At 46.0% G+C, this 20,331-nt stretch overlaps 1 pseudogene; it reads left to right on the forward strand.

Moving 5' to 3' along the window:
• Window positions 1–5,055: 5,055 nt before the first annotated feature.
• The window catches only part of LOC147109829 (uncharacterized), a 32,321-nt pseudogene continuing 17,045 nt past the window's right edge, over window positions 5,056–20,331 (forward strand).

Here is a 20,331-nt window from a genome sequence, read left to right on the forward strand (position 1 = left end):
GTTAACCAAAAGTGTCATTTCTTTGCAGGTCTCACTTAAATGTGCTGCTGCTAAACTCACAATAGGAACGTTGAATCCCATCTGCACGTCGCACAAGTGCACCCCGTTGCTATGGGGACTGGTTGGCCCATACACAAGCGCATAAACTTGGCAACGGTGCAAGGCGGGGTGGGGAGAAGTCTCAGATCACGATAGTTTAAGTGGGGAGAAGTCTCAGATCACGATAGTTTAAGCAATTGATGCCTGTGTTGATTTTGGCTTGAGTGGCGTGCTTAAGCTTTGCATTTAGCGGCGCGGGGACAAGTCCCGCCTTCCTTCACCAAGATGGCGGCCGGTTGCCAGGGTAACCCGGGCCTGTCGCCGGGGAGAAATGCTTCAGCAAGGTGGCGGACAGTCGCCCCGCTCACCCGGGGGGCCGGGCCGGGCCTGGCGCTGCGACGCAAACACGAGGCCCCGCGGGGTCTTATTCCCGCCCTTTGTCTTTGGTTCAAAGGGCGCGCGCTCGGCCTCCTTGGGCGCGTGAGGCGGGCTGTCTCCTCACGCCGGCGCTCGCGCCCTGCTCAACCCTCAGCCGCAGCGCTCTTATTGGCCGCAGCGCCGCCCACGTGTCGCCCTTCTGTTGGCCCCGCCCCCGGGGGAGGCGGGGCTATAAATAGAGGCGGCGTCGCCGGGCAACGGGGAGAAAGCGGGAGGCTGCAGGAGGGGGAGGAGATGTGTGGCTGGGCGGGCCTTTCACAGGTCGGGCGGGGAAAGCACATTCTCACTCATTGCACACTGTACAGCAAATGCTGAGGGATTACAGCTAAAAAAAATCCGGTCACAAATAATTTCTGACGACAAAAGGAACTAAAATATCCTGAGGAAAAAGCAGGAGCTGGCAGGTTACTGTTAGTCAGAAAGAGACTCAGGTCGTGTTAGTCTGAGGGAAAGTCAGAAGAAAAGACTGCTTCAGATATTAGTGCCACATAAACTAAACACTGCTGCTGACAGGAAAGTCTTTCACTCAGATTCGACTTCATTTTAGCCCCATGAGGTGACAGAAAAAAGGAAGGAATTATCGACCCGGGGGCAAAACCATTAAACAGACTGAGGGATCGACAAGGGCACAAAAATCCGAGGGAAAAGTTGAGTAAATAAGGTGGCCAACCTCAGGAAGGGATGGGCAAAACTCAGAGTGACAGGGAAGATACTGAAGAGGGCAAGGCCATGTCTGAGAAGAGCAAATCGGAGGTGAGATGAGGGGAGATTTCAAATGGAAACCAGAAAGAAAATGCTGGAGAAATGTATTGTTTGCAACTTGAGATGGGGAAGATTCAGCTGCTCAGTCCCAAAAGATACCAATCACATTAATACTGTCAGTAGGGAGTGGCTGAGTTCCCCAGTGTTTAGATTGGATCACTAACATTAATATTGATCAGGGCGACCATTTGGCCCATCGAAGTTATCCTTCCAGTAGAAACTTAAGATTCCCTTATCACAATATCTAACTGCTTAAATTAATTCATTTTAGTGTTTTTGCCTCTACTACCCTCCCCAGGTGACCATTTCAGGTACTGATAATTCTTTCTGTGACCTGAGTTCTGAACTCTTTCACCAGGTTTATCCTAGTCTTGTTACAATTTACCTGAAAATACTGCTGTGGATTTGCCTTTTCTATTCCATTTAGTACCTTAGGTCTGATCAGAGACTGAGCAAATCTCCCAAAACATGAGGAGTGATCTGATCAAGGTGTTTAAAAACAAGGTCCACCACCAGCTTCTCAATGCAACTGGGGACGGGCATTAAAGATGGTATTGTTAGCACTGACCACATCCTGAGTAAAAATAAAAAAGGGAATTGACAAGATAGCTGATTTCCAAGCGTTATTTTTCCAATCAGCAAATCTGTAATAAAGGGACATCTATTTAAAATTAAAACTAAGCTTTTGAAAAGTTAATCCAGGAGAAAATTATTAATAGAAAATACTGTGGGAATGTGGAGTGCACTACAACAGGAGGCCATTGATGCAGAATTTATTCAGGTATTTAAAAGGGGATAGATACTTGGGTTGTATGGATATTAATTGAATGGAGAATTATGGGGAAAATTAGGTTAAAAGAGTAGATCTACCATAGTTAACAACATGGTGAAGCTTGCTGAATGGTCTTTTGCTGTGTACCTTGAAGTAACCAGACTGATCTCAACTATGACGTTCGGGTGAGTGTGGATAATGTCACACTGAGGGGGAGGAATCGGAGGCTTTCACTATGGGTGTCCTTGAACAACTGGCTCAAAAACAGCAGTACCAAAAAACCTGCTGTAAGGTTTTTGTGTACAATTGGCTATGGAATGTTGCATGTGAGCGTAAAGGTGAGGAAGAATAATTTAGAAAAGGGGATGGTGTGTGGGAGCATTTTTAGCCATTTTGTTTTGCCTTTCCATACATCCTCTGGAGCATGGTAGCCTCAACACTGATTGTAGAAGGTCTTGAGACAACTTTCCTTCAAGGCATTTCAACATCATGCTGCCACGATATTGATGGCTTCCAATAAAGGCTGGCTGTGCCGGCCCATTCAAGTGGTGTGGAGGATATTCTTTTAAAGATTGGCAGATCTGACAGGGTAGCTAATCTTACAATAGTAGTTTGTGAAAATTACAGATAAAATGCCTAGATGTATCAGAAATTACATTCATTTTATGTCTCCAGATTCTAGAGAAGCTGAAAGACATTGCCATTTATCTTTCCAAAGATGATTGGGCAGAGCTAAGTGAATGGGTCGACATCCGTTATAAGAAAGCGCAGCAGAAGTATGAAACCATGCTTGCAGTATGTTTGTACAAGATAAATTATTTTCTTGCTTTCAACATTTCTCTCTTCCTCTCCTGAACACTCTGATTCGTACTGCCATACAATTCTTCCAATATTACTCCCAAGTGGATATTCTCCTCATATGTGGTTAGACATTTTGGGTGGGATTTTCCATCTCACAACTGCTGGCACACATTAGGAACACATATCGGGAAATGAGCACCCCCAACCTGTGATTCGCTGAATATTAATTTACTTGCTTTGAAAAAATCCTGTCTGTATGTAGGCTTGTGATATGGGGGACTGCGCAGCTGATCCTGATCTCACCTTACTATCAGAACACCTCCTGTTGTACCTGTGCGGCTTTCCCCCCACTTTTTGTACAAAACTACTAAATGATTGTCATTAAAACTAAATGAAGAATAAAAACAGTAAATATTGGAATAAGGGAGGAAAGCTCTACATCTCAGATGCCATCAAGGACCTTCCTTTCCCTCGGTACTGAGAGTGACCATCAGCTGTCACAAATGTAAATCTCCTTCCTTTGGACTCTCCAGTGGGTCCAATAGGGGTCAGTGGCATAAAAATCTGGGAGAACAAGGCTCTTAGAGGGCATGGGTCTGAGTGCTGTGCTCCCAGCTCCCCAACATAACATAAAAGCTCCTTTTCGTCTGATCAGTCTGGGCTGGATTTACATCCAGATGCCATTGATGAAAGGAAAGCCTCTGTGCTGCTCTTACCTGATATTATTCTAAAATGGTTCGATTCAACAGATGCCTTACGTTAGTAAATTAAGTCAAATTAAATACAGGCAATTATCAACTGTAGATGATAGGAATATTTTAATTTTCACAGGATTGAATGTACCAGATCCAGCGTTCATATCAAGACCTAGCAGTGGGCACCAACCCCGTGTGTATGTTTCTAGTGACTCAGATGAGGAGTGGACGCCTAAACTTCTTGTGAAAAACCCACCAAGTAAATTGAATGTGTTTTCTTTGGTAAAGTATTAAATGTGCTTTTTTAACACCCTGAATATAACCAGTTTGTCCAGCAACTAGTACATATTTTTTGTCAGCAGGCAGTTAGTTTGAAGTTTTGGAGAGCTGGAAATATAAGTAAATTGTCTGATCACATTTTCCCTTATACATGTGTAATTTTTCTTTACTTTTTATCTGCATAATATGTTGATTCTTTTTTGGGCCTGAATAAACAAGATATTTTTAGAATCTTCATGCTGTTAACATAAATAAACTGAAATCTGAGATTATCTCAATCACACTGATGTCTTTCTTTTTTTAAGAGTTCAGATTCTTTAAGCCTCTCTTTAACAATGAAGATACCAAGAAGACTAAGAACGAGAATAACAGAAAGGTAATTCAAAGTGAACAGAAATTCTTATCAGACTAACATGTCAAAATTCAAACAATCTGCTAGATAATCACGGCAGGCCTGTCAGCATCTGAAGGATATACCGATACAAGTTCCCACCCAAACATTAACCAGTCTTTCTCCTTCAGACACAAATTGAGCTGCTACACACTTCCAGCCTTTTCTGTCTTTATCTCAGATTTATATTAAACAATTTTTCTTTTTCATTCTGCTGCATGAGAGCCCAATTTACAGTCCATGGTGCCTGGCAACTTGGTTCTATTTTTATTTATATTTCATACTTGGTTATTTGTCCTTGAAATTCATGGCCTGGAGAGTTGGAAAGGTCTCTTAGTGCTGTTGGTGGATAAATCCTCCACCAGCATCCCAAAATCTGTGAAAATCAGCAACTTGAAATAACTGCAAATTAATCGGAACATGGACACCAATTTGATATGTTGCCCATGAGGCTCCATAATATGGATCTAGCTCGTTCATGAAGACAAAACTCCTTGGTCACTGCTGCTGTACTAACATTTCAAGGTTCCTCTTCCTGTCGTTGTAATCAAGAATTGCAATTCTCATGTTAGGAACTAGATTTGAGGGGCAAAATGTCCAGTGACGCAGGCAGCCCTTAATTTTGGTGACAAGCATGGCAGATAGTTTAAAGAAAATTGTATCTGCTTCTAGATCCTCCATTGATTTCCTCTCGTGGGCTCTTGTCTCTGACTAACCTTCTGTAGCTATGATGCTTCATGAACGAGCAATTAGCTTTTACTTCAAGAAGAATGTTCTGTGTGCAAAGTGGTTTGAATCTAAAATACTTTTCTCCATGTGTGGTACGACACGCCCAGACAAATTCAATTTTGATTCTTGCTCTGTGCTGAGATTTGGCAATGGGGCAACTCCACTGGGCCTCAGAGTTCCCAGAAATAAAATTAGCCAGGGTCCCTGCTCTTGATTGCTGTGTTTTGAGCTCTGCTGAAAAAGTACATGTGTGTAGAGTTAGAGGAGACCATCATCAAGCTGTGCTTTGGTGCCTCCTGAATCTTGAGTTGCCTGCCAATACTTGCTATCCAGACACATGGACAAGGCACAGGAGAACAATTAGCACCTTTAGAACTGTAATACAATTGCTTCAGGAGAGCGAGGAGAAAACGGTGAAGGCAAGTATCGTAGCTGATAGGTACTTATTCATACAGTTAATACCTTATCTCTCATTTTTTTGTATTCTAAATTTCTGTGTGCAGCCTTCAGAAACACAGCTGGTGGAATGATGTGCTAAAGTTAGGAAAAATAATTCCATGTTCCACAGAATGAAGATCATTGTTTCCAGCTGCTTGTTTACATTAGCTGAAATTCAATGTTAGTTTTTAGGCACTGTCAAATATTACCTCTCTTTTAGGGATTGTGTGTGGTGTGGGAAGACCAGAGGTGAAGGAGTGAAAATATGTGTCGAATCTCCTCCTCTCCCATTTTCCTGAAGGCACTGATTCATGAGTAGATATGTTTCCTTAGTCTGTCCAGACTTAATGGGCAGCCCTGTTAGTATTTGCTAAATAGCTGTTCTTCATGCGTTAGGCTCTCATTGTTGGAGAAGGTCAATCCTGTTTTCATATACACGCACACAGACCTTTCCAGAAGTGATGATTAGTTAGCAATCATTGGGAATCCTGGCTAATTTTATTCCCTCCCTTGCAAAAGGGTGCTGAGGTTAATTTAATAGGTTTACTACATTTGCTGAGATCAGTATCAGTACAGTACAGTATCAAACAAGGGAACTATCTGATATGTGTGGCTCAGCACTACACTGGGGAGCAACTGCATTTCCCAAGTTGGGTAATTGGGAAGCTCTGTTTATTAAATATCCTACAATAACTAATGGAGAGGAACAAGAGACAACTGCTTTGACTTGTAATGCAGGGAGTCCTGAGGCAGCTATTGTCTACTTCAGGTGCTGTGAGGTACATTTTCACTCTCACATTCTGCATTTCAGAACCAAAAAACCCCGTCACAGATTGTGTCCCATTTTGAAGTGGCTGAAGATGAAGTTTTCCGAGGCATCACTGAGGAAACTGCTTCAGCTAAGGAAGAGACTGTTTCAGTTCAAAAGATCAGAATAGAAACGAGCACCTTGGTTTGTGAAAGTGAAGCTCGTAGTGAATCCAATAAAGGTATTTGTCCTGGAATAAAGGATTTCAGTAAAGTATTTCTATTTTGAATAATTGAGGGTATTTTAATGAGCAAGAGATGCTCTATGTTGATAATGCCACCACACCAGTAGTCATTCAAATCAGATTAACGCAATATCTTGCTGATTTATGTAAATAAAGAAAGAAAGACTTGCATTTATATAGCGCCTTTCACGACCACTGGACGTCTCAAAGTGCTTTGCAGCCAATGAAGTCTTTTTTGAAGTGTAGTCACTGTTGTAATGTAGGAAACGCGGCAGCCAATTTGCGTACAGCATACTCCCACAAATAGCAATGTGATAATGACCTGATAATCTGTTTTTTTATGTTGATTGAGGGATAAATATTGGTCAGGGACACCGGGGATAGCACCCCTGCTCTTCTTCGAAATAGTGCCATGGGACCTTTTATGTCCACCTGAGAGAGCAGACGAGGCCTCGGATTAACGTCTCATCTGAAAGACGGCACCTCCGACAGTGCGGCACTGCCTCAGCACTGCACTGGAGTGTCCGCCTTGATTTTTGTGCTTAAGTCCCTGATGTGGTACTTGAACCCACAACCTTGTGACTCAGAGGTGAGGGTGCTACCCACAGAGCCATATATCTTCAGCATCTCCTGTTCAACTAAAAACAAGCTTGACATACAAGAATATTAAAACTAATTGGTTCAATTTTTGATCCTGATTTACTGGATTTATTCCACAGTTGTCTGTACTGGAAAGATCTTGGGGTCAGCAAATGAGGAAACCACCAAAGAGACTGAAAGCAGAAGATACTGTTTGAGAAACAGAGAGAGAAAAGTTTACACTGAAGAAAGGGAACTTTGTGACGATGATTACCTGTGTATGTGCAAAGCAACCTATCCATTTCCTCAGGGCAGGAATAATTTACTGGGCATTTTGGTGTGATGACACAGGGGCCTTGGTAGGCCAGGGGATTGGTGGAGCAATGCAGCATGTCAGAGTGGTGGGACAGGAGTGCAGGCCTCTGTTTGCCCACAAACAGGCACCGATTTTCCTTTTTCATGAAGGAATAACAATCACAAATATGATCCCCAAACTATTGATAATAATTCTGGAATTCGCTCATGAATTATTATATGAATTTCATATGAATTTCAATAACCATAAACTAATGGCCCCTGATTACAGGGAATAGCAGCCCTTTGTCTAGGATATTGAAGCATCCTACACCAGCCTGCAGCAGGACCTGGACAACATCCAGGCTTGGGCTGATAAGCGGCAGCTAACATTCAAACTTATGAATGGCAAGCAATGACCATCTCCAAAGAATTGGTGATGCAGCCAGAATTAAGTTGGGTGTCAACATGGTTTGAGAAGGGGTGTGGGGCTAAGATGATGGCATAACTGAAAGGGCAAATTTGAGAAGTGGCACTGTCCCCAAGCATGATTTGCCTGATGGTTTAGAGGGACTTTTGTTACTGGATATGCAGGTTGAAACACATTCAAAGAACGAGGAAGCTATAAACTATAGGAGGTAATTCAGCCTCCTTGTGCAAAATTCCCTTCCTGCCCACTCCTAATCGTATCTGGTGTGGCACAGCCTGGAGATACTGTTGACAGTTTTTGCAATGCTGTTGTGAATTGAGGTCAGTACTGCCTTCTTGGAGTCAAGAACTGAACATGTCGCCCAGAATAAGCCCTTGTATACAACAGAGTGGGGGAAGATCTGACTGGCACTGGGTGTAATTTTCATAGAGGGAAGATGCCCCAAGTGTTTTCCCCAGCTGATAGTTCACAGAAATATCATACTTGTGTGTGCAGACTGAATTGCAATCAAACAGTGAGGAAGATCAAATCTATGATAGGTAACCTATCCTTTCTCAGTACTAACCCCCTTCACCTTCATGAACACTGAATAATGAATTGAAATCCTGATCCATCTTTAATTTGTATTTTATGTGTTAGTTTGTGAAGACTGCGAGACATTTTTTATTGAAGAATGCCCTGTGCATGGTCCTCCAGTGTTCATAAAGGGCACAGTGGTCAAATTCGGTTAGCCAGACAGAGCACGTTTAACCCTTCCGGAGGGTCTCAGCATAGCGACTTCAAAAATTCGAAAAGCTGGTCTTGGTGTATGGAATGAAGGGCAGGTTATTCCCAAAGGCGTTCACTTTGGACCCTATGAAGGAGTAGTGTCAAATGAAGAAACAGCTGCTCTCAGTGGGTATTCATGGGTGGTAAGTGACTACTGTTGTTATCAAGTTCCTTATTTTATAAAATTTAAAGTGTTCAGGACATTTTTGAAATTATTTTCTACAAATTATTCAATGTTCCCATTCCTAGTTGCTACTCCGTGAGTCCGACTGGTAAGTAGACAGCGAGTGAAGACAGAATTAGTCTTTGCTGTGAGGCCTCTTGTGTTCAACTAACCTGCCAAATGAAGAATGGATTACTGGGTGTGTTTATTGTCGGGCTGGCAGCAGCCACGTAACTACCCGAACATGACTCACCACCATCAGGAAGCGAGAAAGCAAACATGCCTCAATCTGACTGAAACCCACCAAACACCACCACAGAGGAAACAGTTGCAATTCACCCCACTGAGACCAAAGGTGTATCAAAGTTCACAGCACCTTCCCCACAGCTGATAGTGTCAGTGCTGAGAGAAAAATCACACTCTCCACACAGACAAAAATCCTCTCACGCCACTGAGGCAAAGTCAGACTCCCAACTATTTATAAAAACTCTGCCACCTGCCCTGCCTCCAGCTGAGGCAGCATTCTCACACTCGGAAACGAAATCCCTCACTAGAATTCCTCCCCCCCGCACCGCCCGCCAGCTGAGCAATTATTGAATTCCATGGCCGCGAATTTTGAAGTTTTAGCGCTCGCCGTTCAGGCCGGTTTTGCTTAAAAATGGTGGTCGCCTCACTTTTGGCGGGTCCTACGATGGCCGCCATTTTGGGAGGTTGGCAGTGCTGCCGATGCCTGCGCGCGCTCCAGATATTTAGATGAGGCAGATCGTGACATCAATAAGTGTGGAATGCTGGTTTGACAGAATATCTGCCATTTTCGACATTGCCGCTCCATTTTACGCCCTCTCCCAATCGCGACCAACTGACTATATGTTCAGCAGCAGGAAGGACCTCCCAGCACCGCTATTTAAAGGGATCATCAACAACATACAGCTGACTTGCTTTTTGATCTGTCCTGGCTCTGTCACAGTTTGTGCGACTATTTGGAGCTTTCTACAGTTATTTAATGTTGCTGAGGTGACAGAAAGCCTTGCTACTCATTTAACGGCTTCTGCTCCCACCACTTGCTCCCAGTCATGGGGTCTCTACTTGCAGTCCCCCTCATGCTCGAGTATGACGGAGATGGAGTGGAGGCAGTGAAGAAGAAGACAAGATGCTTGCAGAGGGAGGACGAGGAGGGGCAGGAGGTCTTGCCCACCCAGGGTCTTCCAAGAGCACTTCTACCTGTGCTTAAGCCAGGGGCAGTGTATTAGGAGGCTCCGATTCACCAAGGAGGCAGACACAGAACTCTGCCACCTCCTGCAGCCAAACATGCAGCCTCAGAGCAGAGTGGCTCTCCCAGTGGCCCTGAATTTTTTCACCAGTCTGGACCGGGAAATATAATTAACATCTCCCAGTTTGCTGGGTCATTGACCTGAAACGTTAACTCTGTTTCTTTACAGATGCTGCTTGACCTGCTGAGTTACGAGACTCCCAAAACAAGTGCTCTACTCGGAGCTCTGACATGGCAAGAGAGCCCCAGGTGGGCAGAGGAAACTCTTCAAGGACACCCTCAAAGCCTCCTTGAAAAAGTGCAACATCACCACCAACACATGGGAATTCCTGGCCCAAGACCGCACAAAATGGAGGAGAAGCATCCGGGAAGGCGCCGAATACCTGGAGCAAGCGGAAGCCAAGCGCAAGGAGCGCATGTCAACCCAAGCACCCCACCCACCCGCCCCTTCAACCACCGTCTGCCCCACCTGTGACAGAGACTGTAGGTCCCGCATTGGACTCATTGGTCACCTGAGAATTCATGTTTAATGTGGAAGCAAATCATCCTCGAATCCTAGGGACTGCCTAAGAAGAAGAAGAATTTCCAGGATTTTCTGTTTTTATCCCTGTTTGCTGCCCATCGCTGCAACCAGGAGGTCACAGAGGCTGTCTATTCGAGGAGAAGGGACTTCATTGTCTTCTCTCTGAACAGAGAGAAGTAGGAGGAGCACGCATGTGGCTTTGCCAGGCTGGAGGGCTTCCTCATGGTGCAGTGTGCCATCGACTGCACACATGTGGCTTTGCGGGCACCGCATACCAATCCTGAGATGTTCCGTAACTGCACAGGCTACCACACACTTAATGTGCACTTCTTGTGCAACCACGGCCGGTGCATCATGATGGTGAATGCCCGGTATCCTGGCAGCAGTCATGATGCCTTCAACCTGCACCAGTCCGGTGTGCCAGCAGTCTTTGAACCACCACGTCAAACCCAAGGGTGGCTGCTTGGAAACAAGAGCTATCCACTCTGCCCCTGACTGATGAGTTCCCTCCACAACCTCACCACTTGTGGCCAGCACTGATATAACGACTGCCATGAGGAGTCCCATCGAGCAGACCATTGAGGTTCTCAAGCAACAGTTCCGCTGCCTTGACCACTCAGGAGGAGCCCTCCAGTACAGGCTGGAGCGGGTTTCCCATTTCGTGGTGGTCTGCAGCATGTCCCACAAATTGGCCACATGAGGGCACAGCCCATGGCACCACGGGTCCCTCAAGCCTGTCCCAAAACAATTGTGATACCTTGTGTATCACAATATATACACTCCATCGCACCCAAAACCATAAAATACCAAGGCCAATTTGGGAAAGAAATATCTGGGAAATTCCTTTCTGACCTAACTAGGCGATCGAAACTAGTCCAGGAGATCACTCTTGTCCTGAATTCCCTGCCGTATCTACCTTCTGTAAGAGGTGATCTCTGCCCCAGCCAAAAACAGGTCCAGCTCTCGCTTGAAAGAATTCTGTGAGTCCGTGTCCACAACACAAGACGGCAGCCTGTTCCTGAGGTCCACTATTCTATGGGAAAAGAACCTCGTCCTGACATCTAACCTAGATCTAGACTTGTACAACTTAAATTTGTGACCCCTAGTCCTTCTTAACCTATTTAATTGAAACAAACTATCAGCTGGAACACAATCATTCCCTTCAGCCCTTCATCATCTTCTGAACCTCAATCAAATCCCCCTTAAATCTATGCTTCCCTAAAGTGTAGAGTCCCAAAGCTTTTAGCCTATCTTGATAACAAAGATGCTATCCTGATAAATAAGAGAGGAGGAGGAGGAGGAAGTGAGCAGGCAGGCAGCACATCCCCGATCCAGATGGGCTGTCCATGAACACCTCAACAGACTCTGGTTGCAGTGAGTGAAACCCCAGATCCCCGTTGCCCACCACTTCCCCATCTTACCATCCCTCTGTCACAGAACATCATAGCGTCCTCCTGGGCACAACGCTGAGATGAGAGCCACCACAAAACACATTTCAAACATAATTTATAAATTTATCAAATTCAAATCAAAAGAACAAAGTCAGCTAATCACCCTTGTGCATTCCCATAGTGTCTGTCTTAAGTGTGCCTTTTCCTACTCTAATGCTCCTACGACGTGCTCCCCCACTGCAGCAGCTGGTGGAAAGCTGCTGACTTTCAGTGGGGAGACTACAGATGGGCCTGCAGGATGACCTTGAGCAGCTCTGGCCCTAGAAAGCCCGGCTGTAGACTGCACCACCTGGTTTTGGGCGGCAGAAGTCTGGGCTGGCTGGTGCAAGGGCTGGCAGAGTGGCAGTGGTGGGAGCACGACTGCTGTCTTCTTGAGAGAAGACAGCAGGTTCTTGCTCCACGCGGCCACTGCCACTCCCTCGGGATGGGGCCTCAGCATTATTAGCCATCTGTTGGAGCACAGATTGCTGGACTGCTGTGACAATCTGCAAGCACTTTTCCACACTCATAAACCCAGCCACAATGGCATCAGTCTGAGCTTGTGTGGCAACAAGTTGAGACTAGGAGAGCAGCCTGCGCTTCCACTGCAGCAGTGAGACGTTGGGTCGCTTCCATTGTGCTGCAATGGAAATGCGAGTTCGCCCATCACACCCAGCATCATGGTTGGGTCCACAAGTTCTCTAATGGAGTTGCCCATTATTTCCACCCTGGAAATCATGGGCTCCAAGCCCAGCGCAAAACCCCATAATATTGGAGCCGGACTCCTCCATGCTGCTTGACACTGACCAGAGACTCTCTGGCAGGCTTGCCATTACACCAAGCATTTCTGTGTGCAGGCCCATCACCCTCCTTCTGAAGGCTGCCCCATCGAGAACAACATCTGAGTCCTGTGCAGCAGAACTCGTGCGTAATCTCGCCCTGCGGGGAGCTGGCACCCGAGCTACACTTTCCCCCTGGCTTGGCTGCAGCCCACTCATGCCTGGTGATTCACCATGTGCAGATCCTGCCTCTATACTACCCTCTAAAGTACGGGCAATGCCATTTGCTGAGCTGGTGTCTGCGAGTGTCAGTTCCAGTGCCGCTGTGTCTTCTTCTCCTCCATCACTCTCCTCCTCCAGAACTTCAGGGACAGGCTGGGCTGCTGGCAGTGCTTGGTATCTGAAAGGAGAAATGCACAAGGGTCGGGTTGTGTTGAGGTAGGAGGGAAAGCCAGATATCCATGCATACACCATCAACAGCGTGCAAGTGAAAAGAGATTGTGGTATGAGGGATAGTGGGCTGTGAGATGAAGGATTAGGTATAAGCATACCGCCATCATCTGCAATGTTTTTCGCTTCCCCGCTCACCACAGACTCTGTCACTGCCCCAACAATTATCGCGAGCACTACTTCCTTCAAGTCCATGTGGTTCTCAAATCTGACTTACCCTTCTTCTTACTTCTTTGGCAGTCCCTGGGAACCAAGGATGACTTGCTTCTACATTAAACATGAGTTCTCAGGTGACTGATGAGTCCACTGCAGGACCTATAGTCCCTGTCACAGGTGGGGCAGACAGTGCTTGCAGGGGAGGGTGGGTGGGGTGCTTGGGTTGACGTGCACACCTTGCATTGCTTGCGCTTGGCTGCCGCTTGCTCCCAGCGAAGAGACTTGTAGGTGTTCAGCGCCTTCCTGGATGCTTCTCCTCCATTTTGTGCGGTCTTGGGCCAGGGATTCCCAGGTGTCGGTGAGACGTTGCACTTTTTCAAGGAGGCTTTGAGGGTGTCCTTGAAGCGTTTCCTCTGCCCACCTGGGGCTTTCTTGCCGTGTCAGAGCTCCGAGTAGAGTGCTTGTTTTGGGAGTCTCGTATCGGGCATGTGGACGATGAGACCTGTCCATCAGAGCTGATCGAGCGTGGTCAAAGCTTCGATGCTGGGAATGTTGGCCTGAGCGAGAACACTGATGTTTGTGCGCCTATCCTGCCAATGGATTTGCAGGATCTTGCGGAGGCAGCATTGGTGGTACCTCTCCAGTGCTTTGAGGTGTCTGCTGTAAATGGTCCATGTCTCTGAGGCATACCGGAGGGCGGGTATCACTACTGCTCTGTAGACCATGAGCTTGGTGCCGGGTTTGAGGTCCTTGTCTTCAAACACTCTCTTCCTGAGGTGACCGAAGGCTGCACTGGTACACTGAAGACGCTGCTGGACTTTGTCATCGCTGTTTGCCCTTGTTGACAGTACTGCCACCTGATGACCCTTCACCCATCTGCTGGTGCTCCCAGACGTTGTGCGCCAACTTGGCCTGCAAGAGATCAGGAAGTGTCAGTGAGTGTGGTACAATATGTTTGGGTGATGTGCCTGCCATGGTTGAATAGCTGGCAATTTGTGCAAGGTGTGAGATGTGGGTGTAAGTCTTGCAGCAGTGGTAAGTGTGTGAGGTATGAGTAGTGCTGGCTAGAGATTGTTGGTGGGGATGTGGTGCATTGAACAGTGTGTGCGATTCATGGCACAGATAGTGGGATATGGTATTTGAAGATGCATTTACTCACCTTGACCAGTCGTGTGAGGTCACTAAACATTTTGCAGCACTGGATCCAGGTTCTGTGGACAACACTCATCATACTGACAGCTTCAGCAGTCTCCACCCACAGCCTTCTTGTGTCCGCGAGCCTCCTGCCCCCTGTTGGTAGAGGACCTGAGGATGTCATAGAACCTCCAGGACCAAGGCCTCCAGTGTCACATCAGAAAATCTCCTTGCCCTTTTTCTTGGCTATTGGGCCATGGTTTTCTCCACAATGACAATGAGCTGTTTGTGCAAAAAAGCACTTCCCCTGTATTAGAGCCTTGAACAAACTTTATTGGCCACTGGACTCCACCCAATATTGGCCCTCCAAATCAGCACTAAGACAGTTAGCAGCACATTTCAGCGCTACAATCATTATAATGAGCATGCAGCATGAATTTTATGTGCTGCCTGCACTACTTTGAATGGGCGTGGGCACATCATGCTGTCCGCGCCTGTTTTTGGGCCTTATCCAATTTCTAGGCCTCTGTCTATTGCATTCTTAGCTTGATTCCCCACTCCTGTTTTTGAGGAATAGAGCCTGTTGGTATTGGATGGCCTTGTAGCTGTTATCATTTTAATCCAATGGCTTTGTACTGGAGCCAAAGTCAACAAAGAATGAGCCTACATTCCAGTCCCTTTTACTTTGTTCATCTTATGATTAATTTAGTTCTGTTGCTCTAATTCAGGTATTATCCTATTAAAGCAGCTCCAGGAGATTCCCAGAGCCTGCTGTCATTGTATTTATGAACAAAGGTGAGTCAGGCATCACCTCAACCAACTCTCATCATTCCTAGTTTCAGAATGTATTGAACAGTAGTTGCCAAATCCTGGGCGCTCTGACATTACAGTAATTCAGGGACCTTTTCATACTTTACAAAGCTTCCTGGAACTGTTCAGCACCATCATACTATTTTTCGAGCTCCTATGCTACATCATTTCAGTCCCAGCCATTGTGTTGAACTGGGCACTCGGATGAAAAGGTATAATCAAAGAACACAGGTAAAGGAAGGTCAATTTTTACTCAAAGATGTGGGAGGCGATGTAATGGAATCTTGCAATACGTGTTAAGCCTTATGACAGTCTAACATAAAGATAAAGTTGCTTATAAAATTTTTATTAATCCAGTCTTTTTATCAAAATACTTTTCTGCAGATCAGCAAATCCAACAAGGATTTTGAATGCATTGATGCGAAGGATGAATCTACATCAAATTGGATGAGGTGAGGGAAGACTGATACCGTATTGTGAGGATCACAAGATTGTAATGGATGAAGAAGATAATTCGTCCCATTTCATATGATCTATCCTGTAAAATATCCTGCCCAACAACCAGTCAGCCTCTCATTCTGGGTGGCTGTGGCTGGGAAAATGAGATTTTTTTTTCAAATCAGTTCTAGGCGTTAAATTCAGCAGGAACTCCGGGAAACCCGTATTTCTGGATCGCTGCATCTCCCCCACCCCCCGTCAGATACTCACTCCTTAGTAATATTGGGGCCATTATCTTTCGTATCTACACTGAAGTGATTGGTCCCCACTGAGTGTCCTCTCCTGACAGTATGTTTGAAATTGAAATTTGTCCATGACTGGGGGACATGTTCTCTCATTCTAACTCGCTATACTAATATGCTTTACATTCTGTATTCATTTTACAATTTTAACTTATTTTTGGCCACTTAAATATTTGTGTAAGAAGTGAAATTATAAATAAGGGACATGAACCAAGACAAAATGGCTCCGCCGATCTGAGTGCGGCAAGTAATGTCAGCAATCAAACTGTGTACGTGCAGAACAACATGAAGTCCACCAAGGAAGTAACAAAACAAACTCAGCTTAAGACAAAACAAACTCAGCTTAAGGCACAAACTATAATGAAAGTATAATTGGACAAGGGAATTGTTGCTAAGGGAATGTGATTGGGTGAAGACATTTGTGTGTAATATTTTGCTTATCCGGCTCATAAAATGTATAAAAGGAGTTTCGCTACCACTGTGACGGCGAGAAGAGGGTTACTAGACTGCGGAGCCTTTAAATTCTTCTCCCAAAGCGCTTCGTATAATAAACTGTCAGGGTTGACTGTCACGGGGCCGTGTAGACACGGGGCGGTGCTGTCCGGGCGAGGCTGGTTCTGGACCCAAGTGCAGACAGGTGAGGCGAGAAGCAGATATGCAGTCTTAAATAACAGTACTTTACTAGAATCACACAGGTAAACAGTTACAAAACATAGGAGCTCAAGACAAGCTACCACATAGGCAAATGGCTAGTCAAGATAGGAACTCAAGACAAGCTACCGTGAGACAACCGGCTTGTCAAGACTGAGCTCAAGACAAACTACCCCAGGGCAACCGGCTTGTCAAGATAGGAACTCAAGACAAGCTACCATGAGGCAACCGGCTTGTCCAAACTGAGCTCAAGACAAGCTACCACAGGGCAACCAGCTTGTCCAAAACTGAGCACCTAGTCAAGACAGAGCACCTTGTCAAGACTGACTCCCTTGTCAGGACTGAGCACCTTATCAAGACTGAGCAACTTGTCAGCACCTTGTCAAGACCGAGAACAAAGGGAAGAACCGCAGAACTTAAATACAAGCAAAACATAACACAGATAAACAGTTATAGACATAGGAGCTCAAGACAAGCAACCACTAAGGCAACCGGCTTGTCAAGGCAAGCTACCACATAGGCAACAGGCTTGTCGAGACTGAGCACCTAGTCGAGACTGAGCACCTAGTCGAGACTGAGCACCTAGTCGAGACTGAGCACCTAGTCGAGACTAACTCCCTTGTCAGGACTGAGCCCAGAGGGAAGAAACCACAGAACTTAAATACCAGCAAAAACAGGTGAAACCAATAAACACGATAAAAGGCAATTAAGCAATAAACAGGAGAAACAAGTAACAATTAACAAAGGGAAACCAACCAGTGAAGGTGCCATCTAGGAGTTACTGAAGGAACTGACAGGCACCCTCACAATAAACTGTGTGTTTTTACCTTATACAGAAGAGAGTGAATTCATTTACACTTACAATTGGCGTAGTCGGCAGGATGCTCTGGGGCCGAGGTCCGCTCCGCATCGGCGAACACGGCTGTACGTCAAATTTTTGACCACCCGTAAATTGAGTCACCCGGAAGAGGGGTGGAACCAATGGTATCGGAGCATCAAGAATCAAAGGGTCTGTGATAGGTAAGGAGACACAGTTTGGTGTAAAGTGTGAAGTATGAGTTGATAAGACCTAATGTGGTAGCGATAAATGTCGAGGAGGAATAGATAAGTTTCTGACCGATCGACAGAGGACAAGGTAGAGCCAACATCTCGTTCATCTAGCCTGAGCCGGAATTAAGAGGGCGATTGGGCCCCATGTAATGGCCAGGATCAAGTATATGTAGAGATTGAGCTTGGTCTCTAAAGGATCGTGATGTCAGAAGGATTGTGACTAACAAACCCTTGAAATCCCTAATAGGCATCAAGAACCCGCGTAGAGGAACTCAGCATTGGTAAGACTGTAAGTTGGACTACATAATGGCGTCGGAGAAAGAAATAGAATGGGGACCAGCAGGGTCCCTTACTAGGTTCTATGCAGACGACCGGAAGGGTTTAGTTGATAAGATGAGAAAGGAGGGGTGGGACCCGCTCCAGAATCCGAAAGCCCAAAGAGAATGGTGGGAAGGACAAAAACAGAAAAAGGGAAAGAAGGTGGGGGTGATACTAGTTCACCAGTTAGTTGCATTAACGTATAAGGTACAGAGACTTCACACTAGACTTGCAAGTAAAAACGAGAGGATCCAGGAATTAGAGAGTCAATTAATGGGGAGGGGACGATTCGGTCACCATGAGGATGAGAAGTCCGAGTATTGGAATGAAAAACAGGCACACCTTTGCGCCCCTGTAGGAATACAGGGTTCCGAATCTAAAGACGAAAAACCAATCCTTACGCCCTGGTGGCATCAGCACCGCCGGTAGAAGATAGTGATAGTGAGGATGAAACTACAAAACAGGGGACAAAGATAGCACCCCTCAAGAGAGGAGGGATGCTAGCAGCCCCCACGGCAAAATACCAGGTGTTTAGTCCTCTGGAGAAGCAAACGATACTAAAAGATTTGGGGACATTAAAGCCCCGTTGTACTAATATGGAATTTTGGAGGGAACTTGAGGAAATGTGGGACATCCACGACCTGCCTCCCCGGGGTATACTTCAATTGGTCAGAGCCAAATATCCTGCGGACAAATGGAGAGATGTAGGAGGGCCTGGAGACCAGGGAGGATTCCGAAGTGGACAGTGGGCATTACTTAACCTAAATGCAGATAGGGCGAATCAAAGGGTTGCTTACGACCCCTTCAAAACGGCAGTCCAGGCGGCCCTGGGAGGATCCTCACCAAACAAGGGACGTATAATGATGATAAAACAGCGAAAGGGGGAAAGCAGTAGCGACTATGGGGCGGGACATGGCCAAACACTGCCAACGCTGTATTACATGCGCCCAGCATAATCCAGGTCACCCGGTCAAAATACGACTCGCGCACCAGCCACGTCCCAGGGGACCCTGAGAAAATATCCAGATCGATTTCACGGGTCCGCTCCCCGCGTCAAGGGGGAAACAGTATTGCCTGGTCATTATCGACCAGTTCACTCGATGGGTCGAGGCTTTCCCAACCTGCAATTGCACCGCTACCACTAGGCATGTATTTTGGCAGAGGAAATTATCACTAGATGGGGAATGCCCCTCCAAATTGACTCCGATCAGGGAACCCATTTCACTGGAACGATCATGAAGGCAATGTGTGGACTCATGGGAATAAAACAGAAGTTTCATATTCCCTACCACCCCCAAAGTTCTGGGATGGTAGAATGCAGGAATCGCACCCTAAAGACGGCACTCGCAAAGGCAATCCGTGACATGGGAAAAACATGGGTAGATGTACTGCCCATCATCCTAATGAAACTGTGGGCTACCCCAAATCGTACCACCGGCTTAACATCATACGAGCTAATGACTGGGAGGGCAATGTTACTCCCAGAAGGTATAATTACCAGAGGAACTGATGTAGGGCCTTTAAAGGATAGGCTGCGCTGCTATGTCCTCGAACTAAGCAACCAATTAAAAGAAATGCGACAACAAAGTAGAGATAAGCAGGCTGCGGCAGATGACAAAACAAGTCTGCTCGAGTTTCCGGCTGTCCCTCCCGCGGGAAGTCAAGTCATGGTAAAAGTTTTACCTGGTAAACCCGGTTTTGCCCCAAAATGGTCAGGACCTTATCAAGTCATCATCAGCGAGGATACCTGTGCCTGTGTTGACATCAAGGGGGTGGGTAGATGGAAACATTGGACACAGTTGAAAGTGTACAACCCCGATTAAACGTATGGGCCACGTTGTCCTTGTTGCGAAAAATACTGGCTCATATCATGACCAACAGGGGGGAGAGATATACAAGGACAAAAACATAGTGTAAGCATAGCATGACGATTTGATCACCGTCCAGATAATTATGTCTGTCCAGCCTTTCAGAATAAACCTTCACCAGGGAGACGGCTGAAGAAGAAATTGAGACGGCTGGATAGAATTGACACAAGGACGCCTTTTTGAACATTGTTAATTTCTATAAGTGTGGATATAAATTGATGTAAAAATGGTAAAATTAATTTTGGTGTTATGTACGTGTTTATTGGGGGTCTGTCTGTTAATACTGAGGCAGGCTCCAGAGCCGGAGAGCAATAAGAGAAACCCCAGAGAACTAAATGTAAATACCTTTTTGTATATGTCATACCAATCTGCAGCGCAAGCAGGAAAAACAAAGGGATGTTGGGTATGTGCACATGTGCCCATCCACTCGAGGGGAGGCATCCCCTTGAGACCCATCCTCTTTAATGCATCAGAGATGGCTGAATGGGTCATGCGCCAAAACGGCAGTAGTGATTTTAATGATTCAGATAACACCTCGGGAGCTGGAAGGCCACAGGGGACGATATGTTTAAGTAGAAATGA

The sequence above is a fragment of the Somniosus microcephalus genome, chromosome 12 (assembly GCF_052327205.1).
Source record: "Somniosus microcephalus isolate GS21.2 chromosome 12, FLI_Smic_1.0, whole genome shotgun sequence".
NCBI lineage: Eukaryota > Metazoa > Chordata > Chondrichthyes > Squaliformes > Somniosidae > Somniosus > Somniosus microcephalus.